The sequence below is a fragment of the Passer domesticus genome, chromosome 1 (genome assembly GCF_036417665.1).
Source record: "Passer domesticus isolate bPasDom1 chromosome 1, bPasDom1.hap1, whole genome shotgun sequence".
NCBI lineage: Eukaryota > Metazoa > Chordata > Aves > Passeriformes > Passeridae > Passer > Passer domesticus.
In genome coordinates, this window is record NC_087474.1 from 38,625,831 (window position 1) to 38,638,871 (window position 13,041).

Below are 13,041 nucleotides of genomic sequence, written 5' to 3' on the forward strand. Positions count from 1 at the left end.
TGAGACAGAAGTTTTGAAATTGCCTTCAGTGGGATTAGCATTTCTGCAATAAATGTTTTATTCATTCAGGGTGAACTGAGCCACCATACTGGCAATTGCTTTTGTACATTTGAAAGAGTTAATTTGGGTTTAACATCTAAATAATGACATCACACAGCTCTGCAGTGGTGCACCCTCAGACTTCTAGCATGGCAATGAGAAACTATCCTTTCCTTCTCCTGGTGGCAGATAGCCATGACAATTGCCTTAATTTTTTTATTGTTTATATGACATATAGTGTCTTTTTTGTATTTGGCTCTACATAGACCTCTGAAGTCTCTTAAGTATGTGTGTAAAAGGACAGTTTTTTAGAGTGAAGAAAAAGTGGAATTTAAGATGGTTGACTGCATGTAATTAGCTTCCAGTAATGGATCACAGTTCAGGCAGCCATCACCCACAAAGTTACTGTATAGCAAAATTGCTGGAGTCAGCAGGCTTCTGGAAAATACCCACCACTATTGTCTAAATGCTTGTGTTCCAGTATTTTTCCACAATTATTTTTGTTTCTGCAGCATTGTGTTCTCTCTGTGAGCACCACTGTGGAGGTGATTGTTTTGGGAGGAATGAGCTCTGAATTTCCAAGCTGTCCTGAGGGTGTGGAAAAAAGGTCTTTCATGGAAAATACCTCAATTAAAAATATGACAGTACATAATCGTGGACCTGAGGAGACCTGACACACATTTCACTCCTGGCCCCTGACTGCCTGGGTAAATAGATGCCATACTTAGCACAGAGAACAAATGGTTTGGGCTGAGAAGGGTGAGTCATTCAAAGCTGAGTTGCTTTTCCTGAAAGCACACAGAAATGCAGTGATTAAACAGGCTTTACATTTGGAAAATCCTGCAGGCAAGTCTTTAATCAGTGTTGAAATGCTTTTCCATGTGCTTTGTTTTGACACAGCATGGTGATGGCTCTAGGTACGGCAGTCACTTTTAGCTGCTAGAGGCGTATGGGTGACGACTGCTCACGTTACGTGAGCACAGTGCTGGGTGTCTGACGAGTGTGCTCCTTCTGCTGCAGGTGCTGGATTGAGCTCAACGGAGAACCAGCTTTTCCACACAAACTGAGAAGATGCCTGAGCTGCGTGGGCCGCCCGAATTCAGGGAGAGTGAGCAGATGGCACCCTGAGCTCGCTGCAGGCCTGGTGATGCTGTTCCTGATGAACTTGGTTTGAAACACTAGTTCTCATCCCTTGTGGAAAACCACAGTGGTTCATGACACATGGACCTCAGCTGTTCCAGCTTCCTGCTCCCATACACGTGTGTGTGTGTTTGTGCACTTGTGTGGGTGCAGCAACATTTGACTCAGCTAGGTCTTGCTGGTGGGAGAGCAGAATTTCTGTGCTGGACTCACTGTGTGAGTTATTGTGTATACAGATGATAATATTGGATGGCAACAATATCCCTGGGAAGCTCTCTGCACACTTGTTGGAGAGTGGGTGGGAGAGGGTCAGAGGCTGCTTGCCATAATCATGTGCTATTGCAGTATTCATATAAGTGGTTCGTGTTTATTCTGTTTTCTCTTTTCTTACTGGTTTAATACTGGAGCCTCTTCTGTAAAAATGAAGGAGTAATTAAATCATTGCTTATCAGTAATGCCATAATGTTTCTGCCGTAATGAAGAAGCGCTTAATTACTGTGTGTTACATGTCACATCAGAGCCTGTCACATTGCTTTTCTCAGGGAGATTCCCCAGGGAAGGAGTCAGCCAAGTCCTTGGTACATCCCTGCCTGACTGCAGGGCACACAACTGAGCAAAACACACTTTGTTCACCTGGCAGCTGTACTCAGGGGGGTTCTTTGTGTCTGTCAGAGACAAACTGTCCACTTGTCTTTCAAACATTGCGATTTTCCACATGTAAACTTCATTTCTTGTTGGAGCAAAGATGTCATTCAGAGGAGATAGGTGAAGGGTGATGAGAATCTGTGAGTTATGCTCCCAAGGAGAAAAGAGTGGCTGGGGTGGATGAAGCAGAACTTGATTTAAGGCAAGGGGTTACAGGAGTGCCTGGAAAAGTCAATAAAACCCAGAAACTGGATGATCTGTATTTGGGAGAAGCCCTGAACTCTCTGCAGAGAGTGGAAGAATAGGAGGGAGAAGCTGAGGTAAGATGCCTACTTGGAGAGGATGCCCTGCATGAAGATATGCATTTATTCAGGCAGGTGCTGGGGAGAGGTGGGAAGATGCAGGGAATTCCCCTGTTCAGTTGCCCCAACCCTTGCTGACACCATGCCTTGTTTTCCACCTCCCATAACACCATTGATCCTTTCTCTGCTCCAGAAAGACTGCCTGGGGACAGAGCTGAGCTAGGAGAGGTATTAGGAGGTTTATGCTTCTGATGGTCAGTCATCCAGTCCCACCTGGGCTGGCCAGAGTGTTTTCACCTGGACATCTGGACCTCCTGAAACCTGGGTTGGTGGAAGGCATCGCACTGCCGGAGCTGCTCCTGCTGCGAGGCTGTTTCCCACGGAGTGGGGTGGTGGAGAAAAGGTTCCAGCCTCTCTGGTGGCTGGTGGGTTGATCTGCCTCTATCATATTGCTACGCCACAGCTTTGCTCTTCAAGCTGACCCTTGGCTCTTCCCTGCCCAGTCTCCATCAAGGGCTGAGGAAGAAAGATATTTTTCTTTCTAGGAGGTGAATCATAAATAATGTCCATGCTCTGCTTTCCCACTGAAAGGTTGTTAAACCAGCTGCATGTGTCCTTTGAAACACAGAAAAAATGTAGTGTGTATAATGAAGTCATCCCTTGTATGCTTCTATCTGTTTTGTATTTCTTTTTTAAAATTTTTAAGCTGGGACACCACCTACCCTGCTGTAATGTCTTCCTGGGTGATATCCAAAAGTGTAGAGGGTCAGATCCTTACCTGCAGTAGATTAATGTAATTCCATTAAAATCAAAGGAGCAGTTCTCATATATCACAGTAAAGGTCCTCTTGCAGAAAGTATTTTTGACTGCCAGCATCCTCACTGAGCATGAGGGAAAGAAATCCATGGTAATTTGGGGGGGAATATTTAGCCAGTCAACTTTAAAGGTTCTCCTGTTTCAGTTGTGCCTAGGGATTCCTATCAGAGAAAAAGATGCTGATAAAGGGGATGGTTTAGCACAAGTTTAATTCAACATTGACTTAAGCTGTCAGGGCTAAGTAGATCAAGAAGAATAGCACTCAAATTATGACAGCTTCAAGGCTTTGTAGATAAGAGAATCTAATTTTAATTAGGATCTTCACTGAATTTTGAAAAGATCATATTGTTTCATCAATGTATAGAAGGACAAGAAGCAACATGAACTCTTCCACCTTAAAAGTAGAAGCAAACCTCTCTTTTGTTTTAGCCCAAACCCTGTGAAGGCCAATATAACTTCTGGGGTTTTTTTCCTGGAATTATATGGTACAATATTATTGTTTCAAAGCTATTACTATACTGAAAATGTTACTGCTCTACTGCAAGGACAGTAAAGCAGACTTTACTAAAAGCAAAATTTTACTTCAGCTGGCTGAAGACATGCCTCCCTCCCAGTTTAGAGGTATCTCCCTCACCCAACAAGATTTTTAAAAAAATAAGTTACTTTTAAAATGTCAGTCTCAGGCTTCATCTTAAGTTAAAACTTTTAAATCAGAGGTTTATTAAAGTTAGTGTTTATAATGCTAAGATTATGCCACTTGCTCCTATGAGGAATTTATGGATAAAGAGTTTACAAGCAGGCGTCGTGCATTTAAAAAACATGTTTTGCAGGTTTATGTAACTAATTTTAGATACAGTGACTGTCTCTACCTAAGATCCTCATCATTGTTGAGGAAATGAGAATTTCTCAGGTCTATTATCATCCTTAATTCCATTAAATGTACTCAAGCGCCGTGAATGTAAACCCTTGTTGTCTGTTGCCAGCCTCTTCTAGGACCTCATCATTCTTAGGTGGGAACAGATGGGAGGCTGGTCTGCTGGGGTTCTTGATATCAAAAAAGACTGAGAAACTCCTGTTGAAATAGAGGAAAATTGTTCAATTTTTAAACAAATATACCTAGGTGAAGCTCACTTTTGAAGGAAAGAATCTGTGGAGCATGATTGGAAGGGTGTTCAGAAAACAGATGGTACATTTTTATTGTTTCCCTCTTTCTTCTTTTTCACTTTTGAAAATTAAGTCCTGCAAAAATTTTACAGTGATTGTAGAAATAGAAAAGTAGTGAATTGCCCCAGTCAAATGAGAGGATGTTTAATAAGAGAAAGGAAAGTAATTTTTTTAAGTCAGATTGTCTCAGACTGCTAATTTTTTTTCAGTGGCTAATTAACTTCAGATAAAAGAGATTGTAAAGTCTTTAATATCAATTTCAGTTCTTCATGAAGATGCAAGTACTCGAACATCCTTGATGCATCCTTTATTAAGCCATGGAAACTGTGAAAGACTAAACTCTTGATCTTTCAAATTGATCTAAAGGAGACAAAAATCAAGAAGCTTTTAGCTTTATTCTCTTCATCTGTCCTTGACCCAGCAGCTGTAATTTAGCCATCAAATTGATGGGGAAGACAAAACTTTATACAAAATATGTATCTTCTCTCAGGTCAGCTACAATGGAAGGAATATTTGGTGTAGAGGTTTTAATTTCTTTTAATTTCCCGAAGTTTCAAACTGATCTGTGCAGCTGTAAGTGTACAGAAGCTTAAAACCAAATTTGCAAAACCTGAAGCAAAATCTGATTGAGTTTATAAATCTGGCCTTGATGAGGAGACTTAAGGCTGGATTATTCAGATTGTTTTGGAAGTCAAGGTGATTAAAATTTTCTCTTAAATAAGAAGACATCCTTTAGCATCTTCTTGATGAAGACTCTAAGATTGGAAGTGCTTGTTTAGGAAGATGGTAAAAGCCAGAAATCAAAGCATCTTTCTTTAATAAAAATAATTCTTCATTTCAGAAGTGCAAGGCAGCCTGGAAGAATGAAGACAAGCCCAGGACCCCTTCTTTTTGTGCTGAGCTGTGATGCTCACAGATGCTGAGTGAGGGTCTGTGGGAATATTGCTACCAGTGGGGTGAGAAGGGATCAGAAGGGAGTTACTCTTTCTGGCTCTGCCTGGGGTGAGAGCAGGGTGTGGCTTTGCCAGTCTGGTGGGTTGTCAGCCTGGTCATCAGCAGGAGTTTGCACTGCTCCTGCCTGCATGCCTTGAACCTTCCCCACCATGCATGGGACTGCTGTAGGGCTCACCCAGATCATCTCCCATATGGCCCCCCCAGGTGTGGGGGTGTTTGTGGCAAGAATTTCTTCCCTTTCCACTTTGATTTTTTCCTTCCTGTCAGTCACTGCAGGGAAGATTCAGTCCTCTGTGTCAGTGCAGAACAATGACATACCCCAGCAGGGCCTAAGGGCTGGGGAGTAATTGCAGATATATCCACCTCCAAGCCCTGCAGAACACTTTGTCTTCCCCACTCATGATTCCTGTAATGGGAGGAAGCGTGTTTAGATAAAGAGTCTCATATTTTGAGAGTTCTGTTTTCTACAGGCAATGTGCTGTCTGTGTCTTTTGCACACAGGGCAAGAGGGGCTCTGGCATTGCAAGAGCAAAGCCTAAAGAGCTCCTCTAAAACACACACAGCTTACTAGTAACCACTTCTAAAGAGAGGACATTGCTTTTATATCCTGTTTTCTAAGACTGTTACCAGAGGAAAACTATGTTTACTTCAGTGTCCTGAATGAGGATGAAGGGCTCAGAGTATCCAGATTCTTGGTTACTCATTAGAACTAAAGGTCTTGGTATCAGATATCATATCCTAATGGAGTATTAATTAATCATCTGGCTGGGAAAGTCTGGCTTTAGAAATATGTAACATAACTGAAGTGCTTCCACTTTTGCTCATCAAATTCAGCATGAAGATCAATTTGTGCATCTGCAACCTCTTCAAAAGTAGCTGACAACAGAATGGCTTGTTTGCTCAGAGACAAACTTCTGTGGCTTGTTACATGATATGGAGTATCTGAGTTCACCCTCCTGTTTTGTATTTGCAGTTATCCCAGGAAAAGGGGTTGGGGAAACAACAGGAAACCTTGAGACAGACTAGGATAAAAAAAATATACTTTGTGACAGAATTTTATGATGGAATAAACTGTGTTTTATTTTATCCCCTTATACACCCATCTGTCTAAACTATTTTTACTCACCTGAGATTTGTCAGTGTTGGGAACATCTGCCAAGATGTTCCACTGCTGATGATGGGTATGACATTCAGCAAAACACTTGCAAAATTTTATATAAAGGGGGATGCAATATGTTTTTCATGATCATGCCTATCTACCATTAAAGAACACTAAAGTTCACTCAAGGTTTTCCAGCTGGCTGGTTTTGAACTGAATTATCAAAGACCTTACATTGCTCTTAAGTCCTCAAGCACATTTGCACTTGCTCCCCCTTGCTTAATGTACTTGTTATAAAAGTAAAAGGTACTGTCTTTTCTTAGACTTGTGAATATAGCTGAGAAAAAGGAGGGGGACCCAATAGACAAGATCTTTCAAATTGCAGAAACTGAAAAAATTCTTGCATGTTTTTTTTTTTTCTCCCAATTATGTCTGTTGGCTACAAAAACATGTCAACTTCTCCCATGTATCTTGCCAGAGGCCTTATGACAGCTAAAACAATGCTGTTGCTGTTTAAATGGATAGGGTTTTTCAACTTTTGAGAGCAAATACAGTATTCATCATTCCACTAATATTGATATTCGTAGAAGAGACTACTGGTTTACCAATCAACTGCTTATTTTACAAGCCTGTCTCAAAACAGCCCCAACACCATTGTCCACTTTTCAATATAATCGTGTTCCAGCCCACTGACAACACTTAAGATAGAGTTTTCTGGCAAATTGGAGAAAACATGAGCTGGTGAATATGGAATAATTGGGATTTTAAACAATCCAAATGTAATGATTTTCACTAGATGATCAGAAAGAGTTTGCCTATTACTAAACAGAACGTGGGCAGATTTTCTAATCACATCTGTCATTGCTGCAGACTTGGTCTGCAATAATTTTTGTTACTGCACAGCTCCAGACACCCTTGTCTCTGCTGGGACAGTATAATCACCCAGTCAGGCTTCCTTAGCATTTCAGTGCCACTGCACCATCCTAGGCACTTTTCTCATGGCCATGTGCAAGGCTAGTGTCAGAATTTCCAGTGCACAGAAGGCAGAGTATAGTCATGTCCATAAAGCACAGAAGGCAGAGTATAGTCATGTCCATAAAGCACAGGTTCATCCTAGAAAAGACCTGAACAAAATCTACATTGATAGAATGTAAATAGAAGTGGTGACACAGCGTGTGACCAGTTGCACGGTTTCTGATATTTTTAAAGTGATTAAGTATAAATAATCAAACCATGAAAACATTTTTGCTGCTCAACGGGCATCTTGGCACCATGGTGTCAGCTTTGCAGGGACAGCCGGTGACACATTAGTTGGAGGATAAGGTAATGGGTTCACAGAGCACATCAGCAACAGATCAGTATGTCAAACAAAACAGAATTAATGGAAAAAGACTCTTCAGGACATTTCTGCACAAAAGAAGCCAAGGGGAAAATATTAAGAGAACAAGAAGAGCTGTATTATCCTACTAAACTGTGTTTTGTGATGTTGCAGCACGGAATTGAAGTTGGTGCCAATTCTTGTCTCTTAGAAGAGATTTCTAAGCATTTGAGAAGAGTTGACTCAAACTGATGTGGAAAAGTTGCCTTCTTTTCTTTTTGAGAAGTTGTTGATGTTTTGCAAACAGGTCCAAGTAGTGTTTAAATTTTCCTGGGCTTTTTTTTTTCTTTTTGGTTTCGTTTTGGTTTGGTTTTTGGTGGGTTTTTTGGTTTGTTTGTGTTTTTGGGGTTTTTTTGGTTTGTTTGGTTTGGTTTGGTTTGGTTTGGTTTTGGTTTTGGTTTTTTTGTTATTCCTCAGTTTCAAATAAAGTGTCTTACTTTACTATTCCATAGAAAAATTATATTTTAACCTTGAGGCATATATACTAGTTTTATTTCATGTTAGCCTATTCAGCTGCAAAGCAAGTAGTGTGAATCAAAGCTGTTGGTTTAGATGTTTTATAATTTGTTGGCTTCCATTTAAAGCCAATAACCCTAACACTTCCATAACACTTCGTGACTGCACTAGTTCTCAAAAGAAATAACACACACACACAGCTTTCATTGATCTTTGGGAAGGCTGGAATGCTATTCTCTTAGCATTTTAAAAGCTATTAAAACTTTCAATTAAACAGTGTGATTTTTGTGCTATTGAATTATTCCTTAACCTTATTGAAAGAGATAACAGAGCCCTTTCTGCCAGTTGTCATTCCTCTCTTATGCTGAGGTGCACCATTCTGAGCTGGTTCATAGGAGGCTGCTCAGCTACGAATGTGTGAAATGGATGCAGTGACCCAGCAGTGCTCTGCTGCAGGACTTTGCATTTAGCCACTGTGGGTGAAAAATGCTTCTGGATGCAATTATCCTGGCGCTGCATGAGGGCTCAGCAGTCAGACAGTGCTGCTTGTGCAGGAGTCACAGTCTCTGTGGTTTAGATCTGTGCGGGAGGTACCGTGCTATGCTGGTTTACAGCAGCCAGGGTATCGCTCCACACGAGCCTGGCAAGGGCAGCAGTGGGCTTCCTGGAGCACAGCAGCCTTGGAAGGAGGCTGGTCTCAGCTCTCCAGGAATGAAGTTGCTCCTTCAGTGCATGGGAACAGTTAAGCTCACTTGCACAAAACATATGTTGCTTGCATAAGAGAGATTTTGGGTGAAAACTCTGCTTTTAATTATAGACAGTTGCATAAAATGTCAGTGATTAAAGCACAGATTCAGCAGTATTGTTGGCCTGAAGGATGCCAGCCAGAAAGCATGTTTCTCCTCCTGTTTACTCCTCTTGGAGCAGAATTTTTCCAACTTTATGAAAGTTTTCTATTCAAGTGGAAAAAAAAAATCAACCAAAGAGGAAAGTGGCATTTCCTCATCTATTGTGTCTCTCAAGTTTTTTCAACAGTAAAATTTCTCAGGAGCTGAGCAGGGTGGTTTTGAAACAGGGAAGATGGGAGATCTAATATCTCATTTCCAAGCAAGAAATCTAAAAGTCAGGTTTGTGTTGTCTGAGGCAATCTCAGCCTTTGGTTTCCTTTTGTCCACAGGCTTATGGGGAATGCCCCTCCTTTAAAATCGCCAGTTGCCTCTGATAAGTAAAATTCCTTCAGTAATTCTCCAGAGCCTGAGATAATTATATCCAAGGCAAAACTGGCAAAGTTTGAAATGTGATCAGATATATACCCAGCTGAGCAGGATCCACTTAAGTATTTGTTCTGACTTAGCCATTGTCACTCCAAAAATACTGCCATGGAGGAAAATATAAACATGATCCCTTCTTTTTTAGGATTGTTACCATCTGTATCATAGTTACCAAGTATTTCTTGCTTAACTTGCATTTAAAATTAACTGAGTCTATGCATCGCCTGCCTTTAGTGTAATCATAATATAGTAATCACAGCTCTGTTCACAAAATGTGGTCTACTTCGATAAGCATTTTGCTTTAGCTTTGAGTAATGTTTTTTGACAAGTGCTATTTTTGCCACTTCTTCTATAAATATATAGGTTATTATTATTCTGCTGTAGTGATTCACTTCTGTACTCATTCCTCTGGAAGTACATTGAATTACACCAGCTGAGATTATGGCCTCTACTGTGCTTTTCAGAATGTTTTCTTTTAGTCTCCTCTATTTTTAGGTCAATTACTGAGTCCAAATCACATTACAGGACTGAAGATAGCACCTGTCCTTTTATTTATATCCTCATATTTTCTGAGTTCCTGTTGCTGCTTTTTTTGACCTCCCTTCTCCATGTAACTGCTTCTCATTATGCTATTTCCTGATTTAACCTAGATTACACAATATCTGTGTACATTCAATAATCCCTTTGAAGGAATTAATTGAGCAGAAAATGCTAACAGGAGACCTGTGGGTTAACCCCAACAAAGGCAAAATCTTCAAGCACATAAGGAGGATACTTTCCTTTTTAAATGAGGTGATTTATGGTAAGATCCTATTTTACTGTGAATGCTGTGCATGAATTACTTTGGCAAGGTTTGTTGAGAGGAAAATCATGTTTTAAGGAGTACTTCCTGGAAAGCCGGATTCTGGCTGATTCTAAGAAGGATCCTTACCACCAGGAGGGAACACAAAAGGCTGCCTTCCTTTTCTAATCTCCAGTTCTGCATTTCTTGAAAAGTCTGACAGAAGTCATTTGATTCACAAGGTGGTTGCCAGCTATGCGTTGCCAAATGTTGGAAAAGGGGAGAGGAGCCATGCATGTGGCTCTGGTCTCTGTCTGCAGTCTGACAAATGTGGAAAGTGAACCAAAGCAGCAACCCTCAAAGAGCACTCACTTGGAGTTACCAAGTTTGTACTGTCAAATGTAATGGCCAAGAGCCAAGGCTCTTCTGTGTGAAGTGCCCAGTTAATAGCTGAATGAGTATTTGGAAGTCTTGGCATATAGTTAGGCTTTGTTATCACCTGACCTTTTCTAATCTAATTTATTATATGTAACACATAACTTGCTTTGTGTAGAGTATTTTTTGTCTTTAATAATTATACTTTATCCTTAAAAGTAAGGAGTACTGATATATCTATGGCAGTGTAAAACTAGAATTACTCACAAGTGAGGCAGATTTTAAACATATTTCCAACATAATTTATAGAGATAACTTCATATGCTCTAAGAAACTTAAATTTCAAGAAAGGACAGCTCTTCCCAAAAATCTGCTCTTGCACTAGGATGGGCTGCTGGCATTTCAGGCTATTCAATCATCAGAGTTCTCCACATCAGTATTCGGTGTATATTTTACCATGATCAGTTAAAGATCAAAATAAGGCTATCAGTTTAATGTGCTCTATCTTTGATTCTGCATCACTTTACATATAAAGTGCTGTTCCTGTGGGTTTCTAGCTGATACTTGAGCTGTGCCAGACTTAGCATGACTTCTTTGATCCCACAATGAAATGGCCTTGAGAGGAAAATAGGAACAAAACAGTAAGTAGTGGGTGAAAATTCAACTAGTAATAGAGTAATCCTTTTTTCTTCCAAATATGGCACTGAATTTGACATGTTAGGAATGTTGTCTCCATTTGCCTATTCCTCAACAATGTAAAACAATTGCAATTTTGATTGTGAAGATGTGTGTCTAAGATTATGACTTGAGAATAAGGTTGGAGTGAGTTATGTGGCAAGGGTTAAGAATTCAGTGTTTGAAGTCAGTTTCTGAAGAAGGGCACTTCTCTCATTTTCCAGTCAGTTTGAACTAAAACAGCACCTGAAGAACATTTATGTTTAAGGTGTTTTGAGCTCCCATCTCTGGTATTGCTGTCACTGCTGTTAATTGCTTACTTGGGTTTCTTTTCACTTAGTGCTGATTCTTGGCCCTGGCAGACTGACTCACTGTAAATTTACTGAGAAAGAATCCTTTCTTTGTCCTCAGCAAATCTGAATAATTAATTTTTATTTTAATCATTGTGCTCCTTAGCCGACAGTATCTTCATGAAAGAAAGAATGAAAGAAAGAAAGGGACATGTTTAATTAAAACAAGAAAGTGCTGAAGTTAAACAACATGTCAGTCACTCTGATAGTTGAATAATATGCTATTTTTTCAGGGTTACACACTTGCCTTCTCAGCACTATTTACTGTACCACAAATGCTTCCAAAGCTTCTTTTTGGAGCAACAATCTGCCAAAAGCTAAACAATTTTCAATTAGCAGAGAGGAAGCTTTGTGTTTGCACCTGGGAAATACTGGTAATAATTCCCTGGCCAGGGGAGTGCCAGGAATGGGGGCCAAGGGCATGCCCAGAGGAGGGATCAGAGCTGTGCCTTGTGCAACCACCTTCCCCACACAGGTGTTTCCAGTGGGGAGACTGAAATCTCCAGTTCGGTGAGGTGGTGCATTATCAGCATTATCAGCACCTCATTAGCTGCCATCCTGCAGGGGACCTGCAGTCACTGTGTGGGTGCTGTGACCAGTGCCAAACACAAGGTAGTTTGTAGCTGCTTTGGGCTGAGTGAGTAAGGTATGTGCAGGGGAATTCACTGTGCTGTTTATGAATGTGTTATTTTTGCTTCTTGCCGGGCATTTCCTTGGTCACAGTTTGGCCTTCAGGAGTGAGATGCTCCAGAACATTGTTGCCTTTATTGAAGACCTAACAAACACCAATTTAATCTGTACTGGCTCTTCATGCTCAGTCTCAGATTTATCTAAATCTCTTCAAATACACAAGAAAAGATGTTTTGCATCCCAAGATGTCTGCTTCAAGAGCAAAACCCGAAGTGAATAAAGAAAGCATTAAAGTAGTTAAGCATTAAGCTAAGTAGTTTAAAAGTTTTAATGTAAATTTGAATATTTATGCACTTAAAAAAAAAAAACAACAAACCCCCCACTGTGAAAAGAAGAAAAGAAAAGAAAAGAAAAGAAAAGAAAAGAAAAGAAAAGAAAAGAAAAGAAAAGAAAAGAAAAGAAAAGGAAAGGAAAGGAAAGGAAAGGAAAGGAAAGGAAAGGAAAGGAAAGGAAAGGAAAGGAAAGGAAAGGAAAGGAAAGGAAAGGAAAGGAAAGGAAAGGAAAGGAAAGGAAAGGAAAGGAAAGGAAAGGAAAGAAAAGAAGAAAAGAAAAACTACCATGTGATTGTGGTGTTTATTCAGGACAGACATTTTAAATCCCATTTCAAATGGGATTTAAAATGTCTGTCCTGAATAAACATGTTTCCAGGCCGGGCTTCATGTCAATAAAGCATGCTGGCTTTCTTTTAGACAAGATGCTTGATGTGTTGAAAAATAATCTTGTCAGTGCCTTGTATATGCATGTTTATGTTTCCAGCATGGATAACTGTATAGAGCTCATCACTCTGATCACAAAAATTACCCAGACTGGAAGCTGTTCACTTTGGGCTGGTCCCACTGCTTGTGCAGAGCAATGTGCATAGCAGCATCCTGTTTTCGGGATGTCATCCTCCCAGCCAGCAAGGGT

The 13,041-nt window shown here is 40.3% G+C and overlaps 1 long non-coding RNA gene across 1 annotated transcript; it reads left to right on the top strand.

Moving 5' to 3' along the window:
• The first annotated feature begins 257 nt into the window (after positions 1-257).
• On the top strand, positions 258-1,634 carry LOC135297462 (uncharacterized). The gene is made up of 2 exons (XR_010359466.1): positions 258-746; positions 1,060-1,634. It is a non-coding gene; the product is annotated as an uncharacterized LOC135297462 (long non-coding RNA).
• The last annotated feature ends 11,407 nt before the right edge of the window (positions 1,635-13,041 follow it).